The sequence below is a fragment of the Neofelis nebulosa genome, chromosome 10 (assembly GCF_028018385.1).
Source record: "Neofelis nebulosa isolate mNeoNeb1 chromosome 10, mNeoNeb1.pri, whole genome shotgun sequence".
Taxonomy (NCBI): domain Eukaryota; kingdom Metazoa; phylum Chordata; class Mammalia; order Carnivora; family Felidae; genus Neofelis; species Neofelis nebulosa.
Window position 1 is genome coordinate 112,853,130 of NC_080791.1, and position 21,597 is coordinate 112,874,726.

At 54.1% G+C, this 21,597-nt stretch overlaps 1 protein-coding gene across 9 annotated transcripts in view; it reads right to left on the reverse strand.

The window, feature by feature from the left end:
• The window catches only part of SHANK2 (SH3 and multiple ankyrin repeat domains 2), a 497,540-nt gene that overhangs the window by 459,217 nt on the left and 16,726 nt on the right, over window positions 1–21,597 (reverse strand). For all 9 annotated transcript variants that reach the window (XM_058689981.1, XM_058689985.1, XM_058689980.1 and 6 more), the window contains exon 2: window positions 13,447–13,547. The gene's annotated coding sequence lies outside the window, so the exon portion shown is untranslated. The remainder of the gene's footprint in view (window positions 1–13,446; window positions 13,548–21,597) is intronic.

Sequence of the window (21,597 nt, forward strand, 5' to 3'; positions counted from 1 at the left end):
TGTCGAGCCATTCGCCTCTTGACGTGCGCTTGGCTGGGCTATTTCCACTTTGGGGCTATTGGGAATGACGCGGCCGTGAGCGTTCACACACGTGTGTTTGCGATTCTCCTGCAGGTACGTACGTAACGTGCTCTCGTTGTCTTGGGAACGGGCCCAGGAGTGGACCTGCCGGGGACACGGGGGCTCGGTGCTTAACCCTGAGGAGCTAGCTGCCTGACTGCTTTTCCCGGAGGGCGGCCACGCTTTAGCCACCAGCGTCGGCGTGGCCGGGACGGCGACTCCCCCTCGCCGGCCACCGCGTGTGCCCACGCCGTGCTCAGCTGCCTTCACCTGCAGCCAGACCACAGAAGGACCTCAGGGCTCAACTACTCGATTGTTTTTAGATCTTCGTTCCAGTGACTAGGACACAGAGGAGAACGTTTCGACCACCCCTCATTTAACAAATATTTACCGAGCATCTAAGACGCGGCAGGGCGGGCCCCCTACGGGCACTGAGGACGTGTCAGTGGACGAATGAAAGATCCCTGCCCGAGCCACCCCACAGGAAGGAGCAATGGTGACAGCTTTGGAAAATTAACGGTCCTTGAAAGTTCCTTCCAAGATTAAAAGCTGGTTCCCACATCCCTCCACAGACAGCCTGTAGACTCACGTGCATTACTCTTCCCCGCACCAGCCCCAGGATGCCCACAAAACCGTGGCATTCTCAGGCACCACACAGAAAAAAGCATCACAAGTACAAAGTCGCGGTCCCAGGAAGGGGTGCGTCCCCGCCGAGCTTCAAGCCCACACACCCCGTGGTCACAGCTGTACCGTAAGCCCAGCGACCCTCCCCGGTTTTCTTTTTAAGTTTCTTTATCTATCTTGAGAGAGAAAAAGGGAGCACCAGCGGGCGAGGGGCAGAGAGAAGGAGACAGAACCCCAAGCAGGCTTTGGGCCATCAGCACAGAGCCCGACGTGGGGCTGGAACTCACGGGCTGTGAGATCGTGACCTGAGCCGAGATCAAGGGTCGGAGGTTAAACCGGCTGAGCCACCCAGGCGCCCCAGCGACCCTCCCTGTTTTACAGATGAGAAGCGGCCCGAGACATCTGGGTAGTGAGCGGCTCATGGCTGCCATGTGGGTACCAAGCACCCACGACCCACACGCCGCAGACAGGCTCCAGGTTTGGGAAAGCCCCCCACGCCCCGGTCCGAAGGAAAGCGTCATCACCAGAGGGGTAGAAATGAATCTGGGGATGGGCTACAACTAGCATCTCCCTGCAGTCACCTGCACTGAGGAACCTTCTGGAAGCTGCTGAGTGCCTTCTCCAATGCCACATTTCCGGGAGCTTCCCTGACGGGAGCAGGACGCTGAGCACAATGAGGATTATCTGCGCAGGTGCTGGTTTATCCGCTTGCTGACCTCGCTGCTACGTGAGGGCGAGGCGCGTGCCCACGTGGCCCTGGGCCCGCAGCAGGTGCTTAACCACGGAGTGCCGCGTGAGTGGACGGCGGCCCAGCGGCGAGGGTCCCAGGGGCACGAACTCACTGCCCTGAGGTGTCCCACGCGCGGCCTGGCAGGGGCATCGTCCCTCTGCTACCAGCCTGGGTTGCGGCCTCTGTGCCGGGGACCCCGCCCCTCACCTTGTGAGGACGCTGGTTCCCAGCCTGGCCCCTCGTCTCGCTCCGCCCCCCCGGGGCTCCAGGCAGGTGAGGGAACAACAGCTCAGAGTGTGGACAGGACCCCAAAGCGCACGGTCGGCCCCCTCGGGGGCTCAAACCCAGGTCGCGGCGCCCCACATGGGGGATGGGCAGGGCTCACGGGTCCCATTTCAGAGATGGGTAGACAGAGGCCAGAGAGGTGAGGGCATTCCAGGCCACAGCCAGGCAGAGGCAGAGCTGGAAGCCAGGCCCCCATCTCAGGAGCCCCTCCAGGAGCCTGCAGCCAGGTGGCCCGCACAGGTGTCCAAGGAGGCCACATCAGCCAGTGCCACCATCCAGAGGGGACCGGCAGACGGCCATCATGGGAAAGTGCCCGAGTCACAGGTGGGCCAGAGCACGCCCAGGTCGACCCCCAGGGCTCTACTCCTCCGCATCCAGGGCTCCTGGCCCCACCTGGACCGCCACACAGCCAAGTGCATTTAACGGCCACCTTCTCAGGTTGACACAGAAAGAGCAGAAGGGCAAACAAGGAACACGGGGCTGACCCGGGTGTGGAAGCCACGGCCCACAAGGCCAGGGAGCCAGACGTCCCCGGGACGGCCCGCACCAGCGTTGGGCGACCTTGGCCCTGTCTTCTGTTTTCCCAATTTTCTACAGGGTGGCAACATGCGTGAATTTTTATACAGAAAACACGTGAAAACACCCAGGCCTAAGTGACCCTCGACAGCCGCACGGGGTGGGGATGGCCTTTGGAATCAGTTGGACCTGGCGTGGGGCCCCCGGGGCCTTAGGCCATGTGGCATTGCTGTCCCCCACCTACAGGGCTCGGGGACGAGCTTGCTCGCTGCGGATGGGCTCAGTGGGTTATTCACCACTTTGCTGTTTAATCAGCCAACACAGTGGCCACATCAGACATTTTGTACTGAATGGTCTCCGTGGCCCCAGCCCAAACGCTCTCTGTCCCCCATCCAAGTCACCCCGGCTGTTGCCAACTGCCTCCTGGCGCTCGAAGGCTGTCAACGGAGAAATCACAGACCAGGGAGGCTTGGGCCACTCTCTGTTCCAAGGACCTCTGTCTAGCAGACAGCAGGGGTGGTGTCTATGCAGAGAACAGGCCAACAAGGAGACTGGGCACAGCGAGAACCTGGCCAACGAGGAGCCCAGCCCCGTGTTTAAGTAACAGCAGAAAGGGGGGCTGGCCCCGCCCCCACGCAGACCCTGCCGGGCGCTCATGTGTCTGGACCCTTCCTCCACAGGCAGTCAGTCCTCCCGCTCTGGGTGGAATCCTCGTACCCTGCAACCTTTGCTCCCTGGGATTCTCAGGGCTTGTCACCCCGAGGGCTCCAATGGGGGATCCCTCCCATCTCACTGAGTGATTCTTCCTGTCGGGGTCTCGACGGGGGCCTGCGCATGGGGAGGGCCTCCTGGACCCACAGCCCCAGGATCAGGCAGGCCCTGAGGGGAGCCTGGGCCCCTGGGAAGCTGAGCTGGTTGCAGACCCTCAAGGAGGAGAAGGTATGCACGTTCCAAGATGAGGAACTAAATCCGGGGAAGACCAGCTCTCTGGGCTCACCCTTAGTGACTCGAAATTCAGCACCCTCCCCAGGCTCCGTGCTGGGGGCACGTCCCCGCTTAAGGACAAACCTTGAGAAGGCATATGGGGGAAGACCGGGAAGACAGGACTCTCATTGCCCATCGGTACCACGTGGGCGCCCAGTGGATCCTTCCTCCCACGCCGGTGGCTCCACAGAACGAGGGAAACAGGGCAGTGGGTAGGCGTGGGCAGAGTCAGGCAGGCCAAGCCAACTGTCCCCACAACGAGACCACAAGCCCCCGTGAGTCGTCGGAGCCCGGCATTTGCTAACCACCCGGTCTCCAAGAAGGAAAGACAGGCTCCGAGAGAAGTAACAGCCACGTAAACCAGGGGCTGACATGTGGTGGAACCGGGACGTGGTCCCGCGTGGCTCAGACACGGCGCCCACGCTCTTCGAGGCTGCTGTGGGGGGGAGGGTGAACTCAGCAGGCCCGAGCCGCCCGAACCCGGCCCCTTCCGGAGTCCCCAGGCGTGGCCCCTCCGAGTCCTGGGAATGATCTACGTGATCTAGTGTTTCTGCCACGTGAGGCCTTGGGCGACATCACACGGTTTATGCTAACAGTGTGACTTGGGAATGGGGACCCCCGGCCCACCGGTGCCGGCCAAAGCCTCTGGAGGGGCTGGACGCCGAGGTCGGCCGTGCCTAGGTGACCGACCCCCAGTAAGATCCCGGCCTCGAGGCTCGAGGAGCCTCCCTCACCAGCGACGGGTCACACGTGGCTGCCGGCAGAATTCGACACTGTCCACAAGACCCCACGGGGAGGACGGCTGGAGGCTGGCGCCTGGTCTCTCCTGGACGGCCCCGTACCCCTGCTGACTCTAACCTGGGTCCTTCCGCTGTGACGAACCGCAACTGTGTTCCACTGAGCTCCGTGGCTCCTTCTGGAGGATCTGTGATCCCGGGGGGTGGTCTCGGGGACCCCTGAACGTACCTGTCCTGTCTGTGGCTGTAATCCACGAGTGGGCTGCGTGGCAGGGTGGGGAAACTGAGGCCTGCGTCCATTTATGTTTTCGTAACCGTCAAAGACGCAAATCCAACGGCACAGAGGCGTTCTGTCTGCTGACACGGTGGCCGGAGCACCAGGGCCAGGTGCCCGGTGATGCATCCCGGGAACGGCAGCCCCTGCGGGGGGATCCCACAGACGGGTAACAGGATCCCGTGCGTCTCCCGTCTGGGCGGCCCAGACAGCTGTAAGGCGAGGCTGTGCGGGAAGGGACCCGAGTCCCCACAGGCAAATTCTCGGGTGACGGGCTCTCCCCCAGCAGACGCAGCACGAGTGGTCTCTCCTCCCCGTGGCGGATGCCGCCACCGCGGGACGGCAGAAACAGGGGGACTCTGCAGACACCCCGGGTGTCTGTCCCGAGCCGGCGGCCCCCGCACTGTTAGGAGAGAGCAGGACTCCCGCAGGTCCCCAGCGAGGCCTCGCCGGGGCCACTGTCTGCTTTGGAGACGGTTCCCATATAAGCCACGTAAGACACACGAGGAGGCCAGCAGTCACCACAAACAGCCCCTTGTCTTTCCACGCTGACCAAAGAGCCGTGCAGCCCAGGGAGGGGGCCGGGGGCAGACGCCCTAGAGACACCACCTCCCCACCGGCCCGTCCCTTGCGGAGGATGCCGGGCAGAGGAATGGACGCCTGGACCCGGGGCTGGGTCCTCTGTCTGAGGACAGAGCTGAGCGTAGACAGGAGACAGCCAGACTTAGGCGGTGGAGGCCTGCGTCTGCATCTGGGTCTGCCTCCCCTTTCCTGCGAAGGGAGCCCCCGTGAGGGGCAAGAAGAAGAAGCCAGGAGAGGGCAGACCCTGTGTCCCCACGGTGCCGCCGTGCGCCCGGGGCTCTTGGGAGCCCCGTTTTAGGAACCGGGAGCCCGTGGCCGTGTGGCCGGAAGGACCCCGGGCCCTGGCCTCTCGCTGGTGTGGCCCAGCCTGCCGGGTTCTCGCCTCATCTTCCAGACCGGCCTGGACCACGGGTGTCATTCTCAGCAGCTTTGGGCTGTCCAGAACCCACAGTCACAGCCTCTGTCAGAGGATGCTGACCCGGCCCCAACACGGGACACGGCAGCCCTGCCCAGCCTCAGCCTGGCCACAGCCCGCACTCCTGACAGGGTCCCTGTCTTCCGGCCTCTTTACTCCCTCCCGGAACCCAGCCCACGGTCCGGCGGGAGGCGGGAGGGAGAGCGCGGCCACAGGGTCCCCAAGGCACCACTGTCCCACTGGATGACCAGTGAGGGCCTGGCCTCACCCCTAGGACAGAATCCTCCCTCGGGGTCCTCCCCCACCTGTTTGCTGGAATTCAATATGAGGAGACCCAAGTCGGCTGCCCACAAGTTCCTGAGATGGGGGTAGGACACGTTTGGATTCTCTCTAAATTCCACCAGGAGGAATGTTGCAGAAAAGGGGCAGGTCTGCCGAGGCTCCGTCCCGACCTACCGGGTCACCCCTACACACACTTGGAAGTCTGGACTAGGGAGGGCTATTCGCGAGCTGGCTGGTGGCCGGGGAGTGTGGAGGGTGTGCAGGGGGCCCACGGGGCCAAACCCAGGGTCATCTTACGTGGTCGCAGAGATCCGAGAGAGGGGAGACCAGAGAGCTGCCCCTGGGCTGCGGCGGGGGGAGGGGCTCCCGTCACCACGAGGGTCCCACCAGCCCCATCCCTGGGGATCCACGTCTGACTTCGGTCCCCGAGCCCCAGGCCGGCCCGTGTGGGGCTCTCAGCATCCCCATAAGTGACCGCTCCGTGAACACAAGAGGGAGAACGAACAAGTGAACTCCCCAGACCAGCTCAGGACACCTGACCCACTAGGCCTTCGCTCTGACGGAGGCGGGAAGCGTGGAGGGACCCGTCAGTGCAACGTCCTCTGTGTCCTCCTCAACACGCTGGTGGTTCATTCGCAGGTTCTCCTCCCCAGCTCCGATCCCGTCTCTTTTTTAACGTTTATTTATCTATTTTGAGAGAGTGTGTGCAAGCATGAGCGGGGCGGGGGGGGGTGGGGTGGGGCAGAGAGAGGGAGAGAGAGTCCCAAGCAGGCTCCGTGCTGTCAGCGCAGGGCCCGACGCGGGGCTCGAACCTACGAACCGCGAGATCACGCGCTGAGCCGGAATCAAGAGTCGGACGCTTAACCAGCTGAGCCACGCAGGGGCCCCTTGGATCCCGCCTTTGAAAGGCCTCGCTGCAGACAGGTGCACTCACGAGAAAATGCCTGATGGGCCTGAACTACATCTCCACATCCGGCATTTCCCGTGCCTTTCATTAAACGGGACAGCGAATCTATTCCGGGAGCGTTAAACACTCCTGTTCGCTGAACTGTCCCCTCGGAAAACACCCAGGGATGATTCGCACGGAAGGTGAGTGTATGCACACGTGGGTGGAAGGAATAAACAGAAAAGAGACACAGAAGCTTAAGTATTCAGAGCAACTGGGAACCCGCAGCCGACCCTCTCATCCCTGCCCACGCTTCTGACAGACGTCAAGCTGCATGACTCACATGTCCACGGCCACGGAGCCACGGCGATACCACGCAGCTCCTCTCCGTGTGCTTCCCAAAGACCGGCTTGCTACCTAGGCAATTGGGTGACAGCTTGCAATATGATAAACACATCACCAGTCAGAAGGAAGGAAGGAAGGAGGGGAGGGAGGAAAAACGAGACAATCCGGATTCCGCCAAACAGAAAGTTACAGAGCAAGGACCTTCCCAGAGGCCAGGACCAGTGCCCCCACCCACCCCCCACCACCGACCCCGTGAGCCGGATTCCTCCCCATCCAGGTCTGCTCGTCCTCAGCCCCCAAATCTGAACAGCTCTGACCAATCCCCGAGGTGGCATTTCCCAGGAAACCAGCCCAGAGCCGGGGGCCCACAGGGACTGCTCATCTCCGGGCTCAGGAGCTGAACAATGAGTAACAGATTCCTCTGCATCCCTTCTGCTGGCTTCTGGGTTGCCCTTCCCTGAGTTTCAACCCACTCCAGTGACAAATCACGGACAGCCGGAGATTAGAGCCTGAGGGATGTGCTGGGTTTCAGCCTGTCTGAAGCCTGCTCCCCAGAAAAATTTCTAAAGACCTCAAAACGTCTAAAGTTCAACCGTGAAGAAGGCCGCCCTGGAGTTGCAGCTGTTCCAATATCACTGTATTTTAACCCAGGAGGGGCACGGAAGGTGACCGTGGTAGTGCTCGGTGAGGTCCAGGCGTGGGCAAGGCGTGGCTGGGGAGGCACCTGGATGACCTGGGGCTTGAGCAGGAGTCACTGCGCTGTGGGAAGTGCTAAGGCGGGAGTAGCCATCCAGGGAGGAGGGAGCCCCAGCAGAGGTGAGAGCAGAGGGGCATCGGGATGGACTAGGAGAGGCTCAAGTCCAAGGACAGAAATGGAATCCCCGTCCTGTAAACCCTATCCTGTCTGGTGCGGCTTCCAAATTCCAGGGCACATCCAGCTGGGTTTGCACACGAGCGCCCCACCCCTGCCCCCTGTGGAGTCCTGGGCAGGTGCTTCAGACATCACAGCTGGGTATAACACAGCCCTGAAGGAGCCCACACGGGAGCCAAGTCAGCACCGCACAGGGGCCAAAGGGCATCTCAGGGATGAGAAAGGCTGACTCTGTTTCTCCCTGCGTGTGATCTTCAGGGGGATCCCACCCCCACCCCCTGTGGAGTCCTGGGTAGGTGCTTCAGACATCACAGCTGGGTATAACACAGCCCTGAAGGAGCCCACACGGAAGCCAAGTCAGCACTGCACAGGGGCCAAAGGGCATCTCAGGGATGAGAAAGGCTGACTCTGTTTCTCCCTGCGTGTGATCTTCAGGGGGATCCCACCCCCACCCCCTGTGGAGTCCTGGGCAGGTGCTTCAGACATCACAGCTGGGTATAACACAGCCCTGAAGGAGCCCACACGGGAGCCAAGTCAGCACCGCTCAGGGGCCAAAGGGCATCTCAGGGATGAGAAAGGCTGACTCTGTTTCTCCCTGCATTTCTCCCTGTGTGTGGCCTTCAGGGGGATATTTAATCTCAAGCTTCAGTTTCTTCTCTGTCAGATGGGCTTAAGGCCACCCACCCAGAAAGGCACTCAGCGTTAACCCCGGACATAAGTGCCCAATAAACAGCAACAAACACAACACAATAACGTGAAACAGCCAGAGCCCAAGGGTGCACACGCACATGCACGCACACCTTGTGATTTAGACACAGATCTACCACATGTCGGCGTATCACAGGCCAGGGCGATTAAGAAAAAGAAATTCCATGGCGCAGCTGGGATGTCAAACGTTTTATTTCCCCAGATGAAGATATCTTAGGAAGCGAAATGTACCATCAGCACCATCCCTAACAGGGAGGACACTCGCCCCCACGGTCTCGGAAAAAGTCGACACGAAACACAGCCTGTCCTTCCAATCGAATCCCCCGAGCTTCGTGTAAAAGTCCCTGTCAGGTGCCGAGTCTCTGCACGTCACCCGGGGCTGGGGCGGGCTGGGCAGGAACTGGAGGACGAGGGCACCAGACCGGACCAGACTGGACACCAGAGGCCAAGCCCACGCCCGCCCGGGGCACAGGGACGGCTCCACACGGAGTGGGCAAAGCGCGTGGAGCACGGGGTGGGAGGCTCCCAAGGGCTGTTCTGACCCAGAAGCCACCCTGCAGGACACGGGAGCCACCTGGCCAGGCCACTCAGGACGCACATCTCACTCCCCACCCCAGGGAAACCCGAACGGGCACAGCTGATCTGCCTTGGAACGACCTGCAGGGGGTGCTCCGGCCTGGGGACCCGGCCAAGCGACCCAGCCCGTGGGTCGGGCTTCCCATGTCACCCGGCGCCTCACGCGTGCTTGGCCTTCACCGGGTCACGGCGCCCCTCCCGTGGGGGGCGTGTTCACGGGACCACAGCATGCGGCGGGCGTGCACGCGCCAACGCGCCCACGCAGACTCGGTTCCTAGACCTGGGACACGTTCCTGGCATTCGTGAACTCCCCGCAAAGCCATCAAGCCCCGAAGCGGTGCCCCCTGCGGCTGAGTGAGCTCCGATTCCAGTCCAGCATCAGCTCTCTGGCTGCGGCCCCTGGGCTCTCAGACAGCAAACGTTCTGGACGCGAGGTCCTCACTCGGGGTCCCCCAGCGGAGCCCCTGGGCTTTGGCTCCTCGGGGAGACACGCTGAGGGGCACCCCCCCACCCCGGGATTAGATCCCGTGGCGTGGACTCCTTAGCGGGAGCAGGACAATGGCCACAACCTGCCAGACACCGGACACGGGAACCGGGTGCCTCAGACCCACATCCTCCCAGGAGACTCATCGGACGCCCAAATAAGTCTGTGGCCCCCAGAGGTGGAAAATGCGCCAGTTTCGCGAGCTTCCAGGGGCCCTTTCGGGAGGTGAACCTCAGTCCTAGGGTGCTCCCAGGGCCTGTCCTGCAAACCCACCCTTGGTGATTGGTGGTTGACGCCCAGTGGCACCCTCCCCGCCAAGAACACCCCCCGTTTGGCTGTGAGGCTCTTCTCAGTTGAAAGAGACACGTACACGTTTGTGTTCACACGAATACACCTTTACTTACATCCAGCCTCGCCTGACCCCTTTCTCACTGACCGGCTGTGTCCGCGAGCCCAGTAAATCCAGCCGCACACGGAGAAGACCGGGTCGTAAGTCACTCCACCTGCTTCCTGCCACCCACTTGGCACGGGCTTCCGGAGGAACCGCATTCCACACCTAGACCGGGCCCTCCCTGCTCCAGAGAACTCGCTCGGCAGCCCCACAGCTGGAGGTAAAATATCTCAGAGAACCGAGACGGAACGTGTGGCTGGCCGCCCTCTCTTCCCCTCACGCCCGGGGTCCTCGGACATAGGACCCTGGGAGCGGGCGGCCATCCTGCCCCCCCCCCACCCGATTCCTTGGGGACACTGCAGCCTAGAAGCCTCCCTACCCCCGCTCAGGGGAACGGCGCTAAAACTTCAGGCCGAGCGGGCTCGCTGGGACCCCCTGGCGCTCCTGTCTCAGAGACCTGCCCGCCGGGACGAGTCACAGAAATGGAATCACACAGCGTGTGCTCAGTCGATTGTCTTTTCTTCCTCCATGTACTTTTGAGGACAGCTTTGTCCTTGCCCAAAGTCACCTCTGCCCAGGGCTCCTTAAGGTCCTCACCTGAGTCCCTTTCAAAATCTGTGATAGCAACACACACCTGACCCGGCCTGGCCTAGGGTCCACCTCAAAGCTGTTCAGCTTTCTCTAAAGCCAGACAGTATTTGAAAACCACATTGTTTTTTGTTTTTGCAAAACCCCAACTGAAAACACCACGTCACACAGAAAACGGTCCTTAGACTGGAATGCCGAGGAAAATCCTGCCGTGGGTGAGACACCAGACAGCTCAACTTTGTTCCCTTTTGCCCTGGCTGCCAGGAAGCTCAGGATGAGTACCGTACGTAACTGTAAAGATGCTCGCTTACCCCAGAGGTTGGTCTTAAGGATCCCGAGGGGTTAAAGCGGAGTTTTACCGATGCGGCCTGCAGCAGAATCATTTTGGAAGGAGGCCACAAAGACAGATTCCTACTGAGTTAGATTTCTTGTGCATCCGGTGCTAGAATCTGCGAGATGCCCAAGAATTCTTGGTCCTCCGGTGAGGCCCTGCCGTCAGAGTGAAACGACCCGGCCCATTCCCTAGGACGGAGGAGAACTTTCTGGAGGAACTGATCTGGCGGCCCATTCCCTAGGACGACCACCTGGGGCACCAGAAACCCTCTCTGCTCTCTGATCCCTCACTGGGGGGGGGGAGGGGGGGGGTGCCCGCTTACACCCGCAAGCGGGAAGGATCATTTGAGGCAATAACAAAGAACACCCTGAGGAGATCCGAATCCCATTCGCAGGTAGGCTAACGCCTCCGAGTCTGTGAGAACTCGCGTGAGAAAGTGAATTAACTGTCACTCTAAAGCGGAACCCTTCTGCTGCTACTTAGGTGACCTCCTGGCTACTAACTAAATCACCACTCGAGGGTCCTTTCCCGCTTTTTTCTGAGAGGCGGCAGGAGGGGATGGCGGCAAAGAGTCTGAAACACCCACAGTCCATGCAGGTTTATCGCGTGACACACGGCCCCACGCAGGCGCCGGGGCGTGGGGGGTACGAGGGGCCGTACGTGATGAACGGAGGCCCTTAGGACAGCAGGAGGCCGCTGAGGGGCAGGGTCCCTTGCCGGACGGGCAGCTGAGAAGGAGGAAAAGGAACCCAGGTAAACCTCGGCCTGACGGAGGATTCTGCCTCCGCTCTGCCACCAGCCCGGGCCCCAGCACTGGCCACAGAAGAGCCACGTCGCGGCGACGGAAGGCCCTCCGCATCCACAACACAAGGACCTCCATCCTTCCTCCAGCTGAGGGGCCCCGGGAAGCTCTTCCTGGGCTAGTCTCCCAGGGAGCAGCCACCCCCATATCCTACAGGCGGCCAACTGTTACCGTAGATTCACTCGTAGCCCTCATGTGGGGCCCAGACCGGCTCCTCCTTTCTCCCTTCCCCTTGTTTGGCAATGCCCACCATCGTAGGGGTGGCTGCTCTGAGATCGAGTGTTCCCCACCAACAGGGAGCCGATGCACGTTCCCGATGGAGAGACTCGAGGCCCGACCCTGACCAAGGATCTCCAGAGAAACTTCCGCAGCACAGCTGCCCCCTCACAGCCCCCGGCATGGGGACAGGCCAGAGCTCCGATCAACCGGCCAGTGTCCTCCCGTCATGAAGAAACCCAGAAGTCAGAGGGCCTTGGTGCGAGCTGGAGCTCAGGGACGTTGGGTCATGAACGGACCGGCGGGCCTGAGGCAGACGCCCCCAAAGGCAACAACAAAGGAGCAGGAACTGGGTGCAGGCCGGGGTTCAAAGCCCGACAAGGGAACAGTACCGGGCAGCAGCTGGAGACAGGAGGATCCCAGCCCTGCCCACTCAGCCAGGACAGCTGGGGCTGGCACGGTCCCCCACGGAGCCCCCCACCACCCCCTGCCAGGAGAACGCCCACCTTTGCCGGCGGAGGGGCGGGACGCAGCTCGGAGCAGGCGGACGAACGCCGTGGAAGGGCCTGGACAGGGGAAGAGGAGGGTCCAACTGGGTTTCAGGCAGGGCTGGGAGGAAGGGAGCTTGAGGCGCCCCCCAAAGCCAATGGCGACCAGGACCAGGGCAGGACAGTGGCTCCTACGCTCTGCCCTCGCCTGCTCTATTCATATCCCCAGGACACGCGTTCTCACCAGGGTCTCAGGGGGCCAAACAGATCCTCGGGTTTTTAAGTATAAGGTGCAGATACAGAAGAGACACACGAACAGATACGCAGCATTTCACAGCACGAACAATTCATTGGGGTGGACACTTAGGAAAAAAATATTGAAAACATCTCTCTCTCTCTCAAATAAATAAGTAAATATTAAAAACAACAACAACAACAAAAGATAAGTTTGAGAAACATTCTTCAAAGGGATTTGGACCTCCACACTTTCCTTGATGGTCGCCGGTGACAGGGCCAGGGGAGAGGACACAGTGTGTGCTCAGCCTGAGCTGAATTAAGCCGCCCGATGCCCCTGTGGCTGAGAGCGAGGTATGCTGGGTGCCACATCCTCCCCTGAGCATGACAACAACCTCAAAAGGTGAAGTCGGTCAAGGTGAGATCCACACTCAGGCAGCACTCAGCGAGTGCCCACCCTTTAACCACATGCTGCACGTGAAACAATGCCGACGGAGCACACAGTAGGTGCTCAGTAAAACGGGCACTGGGCTCTAGACAATGGGCTCAGCGCGTGTCTTGACTCTGCAGAACCGAGGTCACGGGCTTCCCTCCACTGTTCCCTGCCCCCAAGCACAAACGGGTGTCCCCGTGACCATGCAAAAATGGTACAGGGACACTCAGAGCACCTCTCTTGTCCTCCATCAACCCTTAGCCACACTGGCTGGGTCCAGTACGGGCACGGCAGCTAGGACATCGCAGAGCAGACAGGAAAAGGCAGAGCTGGGGCCCCAAGCGATGGTCCTGGTAAGTCCCCTCGAGGTCACATCAGCAGGGGACCAGGGAGCAGCTTTGTTTCTCCAGGGTTGAGGACAACTCCAGCCACCCTCTCCCCACCCCCCCCCCCCCCACCAGCCTAACACAAAACCAAGAGCCTGACGATAAGAAACTGACCATCCTCTGGCCACAGTGCAAAAGGGGTGAGGCACACCACAGCAGGACGGTGGCGACCAGCTTGCGGGTGAAAAAGACAAGGAGAAAATGCGCTAACTCACCAGAGGCGCTGGCAGACTGGGCCCTGCAGAAAAGCTTCTTAGGACAGGAAGCGTCTGTGCTCCGGTGAGCCGCGGCACGGAGACTGGAGGGACTTTCAGAGCTGGGAGAGACAAGAAGACCAGGACACGGTCAGGCAGATGCTGTCGAGGGCCAGAATGTGAAATCTCCAAGCGGATCCTGGCGTCTCTGAGCTAAAACCCAGGGGCTGCACCTCTGCCTCAGCCAAGACGGTACAGGTGCGCCTTTCCCCATCTCTCCCACACGGTGCAATTAAAAACCAGGATGTTGTACAGAAGACACACACAAGACTCCTGAAGGGGGAGAGAAGGAGGAAGATTGGCAAGGGACTAGGGACCCCGAGGAACGGCACGGTGGGCAGTTCTCTAGGCTGGGTTTTTGCCTCGTCCAGCCCAGGCGTGGAGCTAAAGAAGTCGGAGACCCAGACGTTCGGTAGAAGCAGACAAAAGGCCACCACGGATGATTGTTCTCTGTAGCCAAGGGACCAGGAAAGTGGCAGCCTAATGAGACAAGGTGTTTACACAATGACCACTCTCCTGCAGCCAGACACCAGAGAAAAAATGGCACCCACCCAGACCCATGGCAGCAAAGGTTGAGTAGGGAGCTGAGACCGCCAGCCTCCGTAGCTGCAAGAGGCACCCCAACCCCCCACTGGGTGGTGTCAAAGAAGCCTAAGTAAGAGCTGGGACTTTTTTCCCCACCAGGTGGTAATGAATCCTCCTCTCGCTCCACGGCATTAGTGTGGGCAACGTGGGGAGACTGGGTTTCCACACCCACTCGGCAGTAACAAGGCACCCCCCCCTCCCTCACCCCACTGAGCTGGTGTCAGGAAAGAGCTAATGGAAAGTCAGGACTTTCTCCATCACCACCAGAAATGAGGTCACCCCGCCACGGCATTGGTGGGGACCACATAGAGAGCAGGAGCGCCCAACCCCACCAGCAATAACAAAGAACTTCCCCACTGGAGTGTCAACAGAGGCCAAACTGTTGATAAGACTGCTATGTCCACCTGGCAGCAATGGGACAGCACCCTCTCCTCCCTTGAGAGAGCAGTGTCAAAGAACACCAGCTGAAACTGAGGTTGACAAGGATCCAGAGTCTCACCAGATAATATGAGAACATACTCATCTCCACCGAAAATCACTCATCATCCCAAGAACCAGGAAGATCTCAAATGGGAAAAGGACAATCCATGGCAGCTGACACTGGGGTGACAAAGATGTTAGAATTATCTGACAAAGAGTTTAAAGCAGTCCCGATAAGAATAAACAATTAGGAACGTGCTGGAAACAGACGAAAAAACTGGAAGTTTCATTTAAAAAAAAAACAAACATAAAATCTGAACAAAGAAACAAAGAAGAGCCAAGTCAAAATGTTGGAACTGAAAAATGTGGTCATTGAAATAAGCAGCTCACTGGATGGACTCAACAGCAGAATGGAGGGGACAGAAATAACTGGAAGACAGACCAACAGAAATTACCTAAGCTGCACGGCAGAGAGAAAACATACTAAAAATTAAACAGAGCCTCAGGGACCAGTGTGCCTCTAACCTCATCATAGACCCAGAAAGAGAGAAGAATGGGGAGGTGCAAAAAAGTACTCAACAATATAACAGAAGAAAACATCCCCAATTTGGCAAGAGACATAAACCTACAGATTCAAGAAGCTTAACAGGTCCCAAATAGAATAAACCCAAGGAAATTCACACCAAGATGAATCACAATTAAACTTCTGAAAACTAATAACAAAGAAAAATCTTGAAAGCAGGCAGAGAAAACTGATACTTTATTTATAGCAGGGAAACAACTACAGTAATAGTGTATTTCTCATCAGAAACTATGGATGACACACAAAATTTTTGGAGTAACGAATGAAAAGAACTATGAATCTAGAATTCTATATCCAGCAAAAATATCCTATAAGAAAAAAGAGAAAAATCAATACATTCTCGGTCGAAAGGAAACCAAGAGAATTTTCCATCAATAGACCTATCCTAAAAGAATGGCTGAAGAAAGCTCTTTAAACAGAAAGGAAACAATAAAAGAAGGAATCCTGGAACACTGGGAAGGAAAAAAGAACACAGTAAGGGAAAATAGGGGTAAATAAAATTGGCTTATCTTCTCCCCTCAAACTTTCTAAATTATGTTTAACAATTGAAGCAAAAATTATAATATAATCTGATTTGGTTCTAAATGCATGTAGAGAAAAGATTCAAGACATTTATATTATTATAAGTGGGGGAGGGTGAAGACACATAAAAGGAAGTAAGGTTCATATATTTCACTCAAACTGGTATCACAGTAGATGGTGGTAAAATGATACATATAAAATATAATGCCTAATCACTTAGAAAGCTAAGCAAAGCCCAAAAACAATTATAGATAAATCCAATTGAAATGCTAAAAATATTCAAATAACCCACAAGAAGGCAGAAAAATGATAACAGATATGAAAAACAGAACAAACATAAAACAAAAAACAAAATGGCAGATGTAAGCCTTAACATAGCAATAATTGCATTAAAAGTAAATGTCAAAATATACCAGTTAAATGGCAGAGATTGGCCAAATGGACTAGATTTTATTTTATTTTTTTTATTTGAACTTAAAAGATTTTAAAAGACCCAATTATATGAGGTCTACAAAAATTCTCTTTAAATAGTGACATATTGGAATGAAAAAAAAAAGACATACGAACATTAACCACAGGAAGGTAGACATAGCTATATTAATATTAGATAAAGTAGACTTGGAACAAAAAACTACCAGAGAGGAACATTATAATTGACAAAAGGTCAATCCACCAAAAAGTATAGCAACCTTAAATGTATACGCACCAAACAACAGAGGAGAAAAATATATAAAGCAAAAACGTATAGAACTGAAAAGAGACAATTTCAGTTAGGGACTTTGATACTCCCATCTCAGCAACTGATAGAATTTAACTAGACAGAAAAGTCAGCAAGGAAGTGGAAGAGCTCAACAGATTCTGAGTGATATTCATGGAACATGCCATTCAATAACAACAGAATATACACTCTTTCAAGTACTCCTGGAACATATACCAAGATAGATCATGTCTAGGGCCACAAAACAACTGCAACAAATTTAAAAGTGAAATCATACATAGTGTGTTCTCTGACCACAACAGATGCAAATTAGAAATCCATAACTGAAAGGTGACAGAAGTCTCCAATACTTTTAAATTAAAACAGCACACTTCTAAACAACCCATGTGTCAAAGGAAGTTTCAAAGGAAACGTTTTTAATACATGGAATTGAATGAAAACAAAAAATAAAATTAAAATAAAATAAAATAAAATAAAACAAAACATTCCAAATTCTGTGAGACACAGCTAAAGCAATAATAAGATAAATTTAAAGCACTAAATGCATACATTAGGAAAGAAATAATAATCTCAAATTCTAAGATCCCATCTCAAGAAGTGAATAAAAGGAGAGGAAAATAAATCCAAAGCAAGCAAAAGAAGGAAATAATAATCATAAAAGTGGGGGGGAAATAAAACTGAAAAGAGGAAAACAGTAGAGGAAATCAATAAAACAATGAGCTAGTTCTTTGTAAAAGTCAATAAAATTGACAAAAGTAGCAAGACTGACAAATTAAAAAACACAGACACTCATTACCAGTATCAGAAATAAAATGGAAGATATCATTATGGTCCCTGCAGCAGTCTTTATTATCAAAAAGATAATAAAGGAGTATATAAATAGCTCTACACACATAAATCTGACAATCCAAAATAAACCAATTCATCAAGAAATACAACCTATCTCAGCTCATCCAAAATGAAGCAAGTAATCTGACTAGCCCTTGTAACTATTAAGAAAATCGAATTCATAATTTCAAAGCTCCCAGTTTCGGAAAAAATGATATATCTCCAAATGGTTTCACTGGAGAATTCTGTGAGTGTTTAAAGAAGAATTAATACCAATTCTACACATTCTCTTGCAGAAAATAGAATAGGAAGGAATAATTCCCAATATGTTTTATGGAACAAGTATTATTACCCTGATACCAAAACCATATAAAGAGAGTACAAAAAAGAAAACCACAGGTTAATATCCCTCATGAATATCAATGTTAGAATCTCAAACAAAATTTTATCAAACAGAATTCAGCAGTATATGAAAAGAATTATATCCCATGACCAACTGGGGTTTACTGCAAGAATTTAAGGCTGGTTCAATTTTTTTTTTTAATCAGTCTGTATAATACACTATGTATCAACAGGCTAAAGAAGAAAAATCATAGAATCATGTGAATAAATTGCAGAAAAAACATTTGACAAAATCCAATATTCATCTATGACAAAAACTCTCCCCCAAAATAGGAGAAGGGGAACTTCCTAACCTGATAAAGCACAATCTGCAAAAGTCCACCAACTGACGTTATTCCAAATAGAAAAGACTAGATGCTTTCCCTCTGTGCTCAGCAACCAAGCAAGGAAGTCTGCTGTCATTACTCTTATCGAACCTAGTGATAGACATTCTATAAAGTACAATAAGACAAGAAAGAAAATGAAAAGCAAACAGATTGAGAAGAAAGAATTAAAACTGTCCCCATCTGCAGATGACAGGACTGGAGAAAATCCCAAGGAATCTACAAACAAAAACCTCCTAGAAATAATGAGTGAGTTGAAGTCATAAGATAGAAGAAAGTCAACATATAAAAGTCAATTGTATTCCCATATGCTAGCTGTAGACACCAAAATTTAAAATACAACACTGTCTATAACTGCTCAAAACTAATGAAATACTGAGGTGTAAATCTAACAAAACAGGCACAAGACTTGTGTGCTAAAATCTGCACAACACTGGGGAAAGAAATCAGAGGAGATCTGCAGAAGTGGAGAACATACCACGTTCATGGATTGGAAAACTCAACATAGTCAAGATGTCACTCTTCCCAAATCAACATACAGGTTGAATGCAATTCCAACCAAATTCTCAGCATGTTTTTGTAGAAACAGGCAGTATTATCCTAAAATACACGGAAAGGCAAAGGAATAGAATAACCAAAACAAACTTGAAAAAGAATAAAGTGAGAGAAGTCCGTCTACCCAATTTCAAGACTTACTCTGCAGGGACGGTGATCAGACGGTGTGGTTCTGGTGGAGGGATGGGCACACAGATCAACAGGACTCAACAGAGAGCCCAGAAACAGGCCCACAAACATGGCCAGCTGGTTCAGGACAAAGGTAAATAGCAATGAGTAAGCAAAATAATCACCATAACCTTAGTTATACAAAAATGAACTCAAAATGGATCATGGACATAAATGCAAAACATGAAACGATCAAGCTTTCAGAAAAACAACATTTTCTCATAGGAGAAAAATCTTCAGGATCTAGGACGAGGCAACAAGTTCTCAGACAGGACGTCAGAAGCACAAGCCACACACAGAAAAATGGATGAACCGGACAAGCTTCTATCTGTGAGAGACCCATTACGCAGATGAAAATACAAATCACAGAGTGGGAGGAAACGCTCACAACCTGCGTAGCTAACAAAGGACTAGAGTCTTTACTAGAAGGAACTCCCAAAATGTAATGGTAAAAAGCTAAGCAGTTCATTTAAAACATGAACAGAAGACATAAAGAGACACTTCGTGAGGAAGGAGAGCTGGACGTCGGATGACCACAGGGAAAGTCGCTTCAACGTCGTCACCACCAACGGGATGCGCGTCACAGCAGTGAGTACCTGTCAAAATGGCTTAAATAAAAACCAGTGACACCAAATGCAGGTGATGCCTAAGAAACAGGGTCGCTTCCACGCTGCTGGTAGGGATGTCACACAGTGTGGCCTTTCAGGAAAAATGTAGCGGTTTCTTAAAAATCTAACTGTGGAACCCTGTGACCCAGAGTTTGCACTCGGGGCATTCATCCTACGGAAACGAAACACAAAACCCACACCCTAACATTTATGGCAGTTTTAGTCACAACAGCCAAACACTGCCAACAACCCAGGCATCCCTCAAAGGGCGAGCGGTCAACCATGCTGGTGCGAACATTCCACGGACGCTACTCAGCAAGAGGAGACACGTGGACACACACAACCACCTCTACGGTTGTGCCGAGAGAGGAAAGCCCATCCCGAGACGTGTGAGCTGTGTGAGTGCACTTTGCACACCTGTCAAAACAACAAAATGCCAGAGATGGAGAGCAGAGCAGAGGTTGCGCGGGTGAGGAAGCTGGGGCGGCGAGGGCTCTGTGGCTACAAAGGGCTGCACGGGGGATGCTTGAGCTAACGGACATACTTAGATCTGGCCGCCCCGCTGCCCGTGTCCTGGTTGTAAGAAGGCAGTGTGGTTTTGCAGGATTTTGCTATTGGGGTGAGCTGAGTAAAGACTATAGGGGGTTAGAGGGGATCGACGATCTCTGCGTTATGTCTTCCAATTCCAATTAGTTAAAACTAAAAAGGTTTATTAGGGGCACCTGGGGGGCTCAGTCGGTTGAGCGTCCGACTTCGGCTCAGGTCACGATCTCACAGTTGGTGAGTTCGAGCCCCACGTCAGGCTCTGTGCTGACAGCTCAGAGCCTGGAGCCTGTCTCACATTCTTTCTGTCTGTCTCTCTCTCTCTCTCTCTCTCTCTGCCCCTCCCCCACTTGTATTCTGTCTCTCTTTCTCTCTCTCAAAAATAAATAAACATTAAAATAAATAAAAACAAAAAGGTTTCTTACTTTTTTTTTTTTTAATGTTTACTTATTTTTGAGAGAGACAGACAGTGCAAGTGGGGAAGGGGCAGAGAGGGGGGGAGACACAGAATCCGAAGCAGGCTCCAGGCTCCGAGCTATCCCGGGGCACATCATTCCACTCCCGGGCTATACCTAACACTGACAAAAACCATATGCCCACACAAAAACTTGCACACCCGTGTTCACAGCGGTGCCATTTGTAATGGGCGAAAAGTGGAAACAGCACAATGCCCAGCAACGGATGAACGGGTGAACCGGGTGTGGTCCATGCACGCGTTCATGGCTGAACACGGTTCAGCCAGGATAAGGCAGGAAGCCCCAGCACCCGCCGCAGCATGGACGGCCCCTGAACGCATGATGCTCAGCGAAAGCAGCCAGTCACAAATGACCCCGTGTCACAAGGTTCCAGTTACAGGAAGCGCTCAGAACGGGCAAATCCATGGAGACAGAAAGCAGCTTAGCGGTTTCGAGGGCTGGGGAGAGGAGGGGGACGCCGGCTCGCTTTCAGGGGGATGAAAATGTCGCAGAATAGATTTTGGTGATGGCCGTACAACCCTGTGACACTACCAAACAAAACAGAACAAAACAAAAGCACGCCACTGCATTGCACGCTTTCGATGGGAATTGTACGGTCTACGAAACACCTCCCAATAATCCGTTGGAGAAAAGAAACCACTGACGGGGTTCCAGGAAATTTTATTTTATTTTATTTTTTTTAATTTTTTTTTTCAACGTTTTTTATTTATTTTTGGGACAGAGAGAGACAGAGCATGAACGGGGGAGGGGCAGAGAGAGAGGGAGACACAGAATCGGAAACAGGCTCCAGACTCCGAGCCATCGGCCCAGAGCCCGACGCGGGGCTCAAACTCACGGACCGCGAGATCGTGACCTGGCTGAAGTCGGACGCTTAACCGACTGCGCCACCCAGGCGCCCCAGGAAATTTTAAAAGCCTTCATTTCAGAGCGATCCTCGCTGTGCCCCGCAGAGTAAGTAAATTATTGAACTATTTAAAAATGTTAGCCTTCTGCTGTCTGCGTCTATTTTTAGAAGTGCTCATCATTTCTAGGGAGATTGAAATCGTAATTGCAAGGCGTCCTGAAGGAGCCCTGCAGCCCCCTCCAAGGGAGATGGCTTGTGCGAAAAGCAGGATGGGGCAGGAAGGTCGCCGTGGGCCGGGTGTCACCCACAAACACGGCTGCCACCCCCCCCCCCCACGTCCACAAAGTGCTCCTGATTCTCCTGAGCCTCCAGCTCAGTCACCAGACAACAGGGCAGGTCACCCCGGCTTAGTAACGGTTACCCTGTAAAATTATTCAGGTGCAAAGTTAAAATATTAATTACACCTGCACGGGGACCAGTCAGAGCTCGAAACCCAACCTGGCAGGCTGGTGGTGTGCGTGTGATCCTCGCGATCCA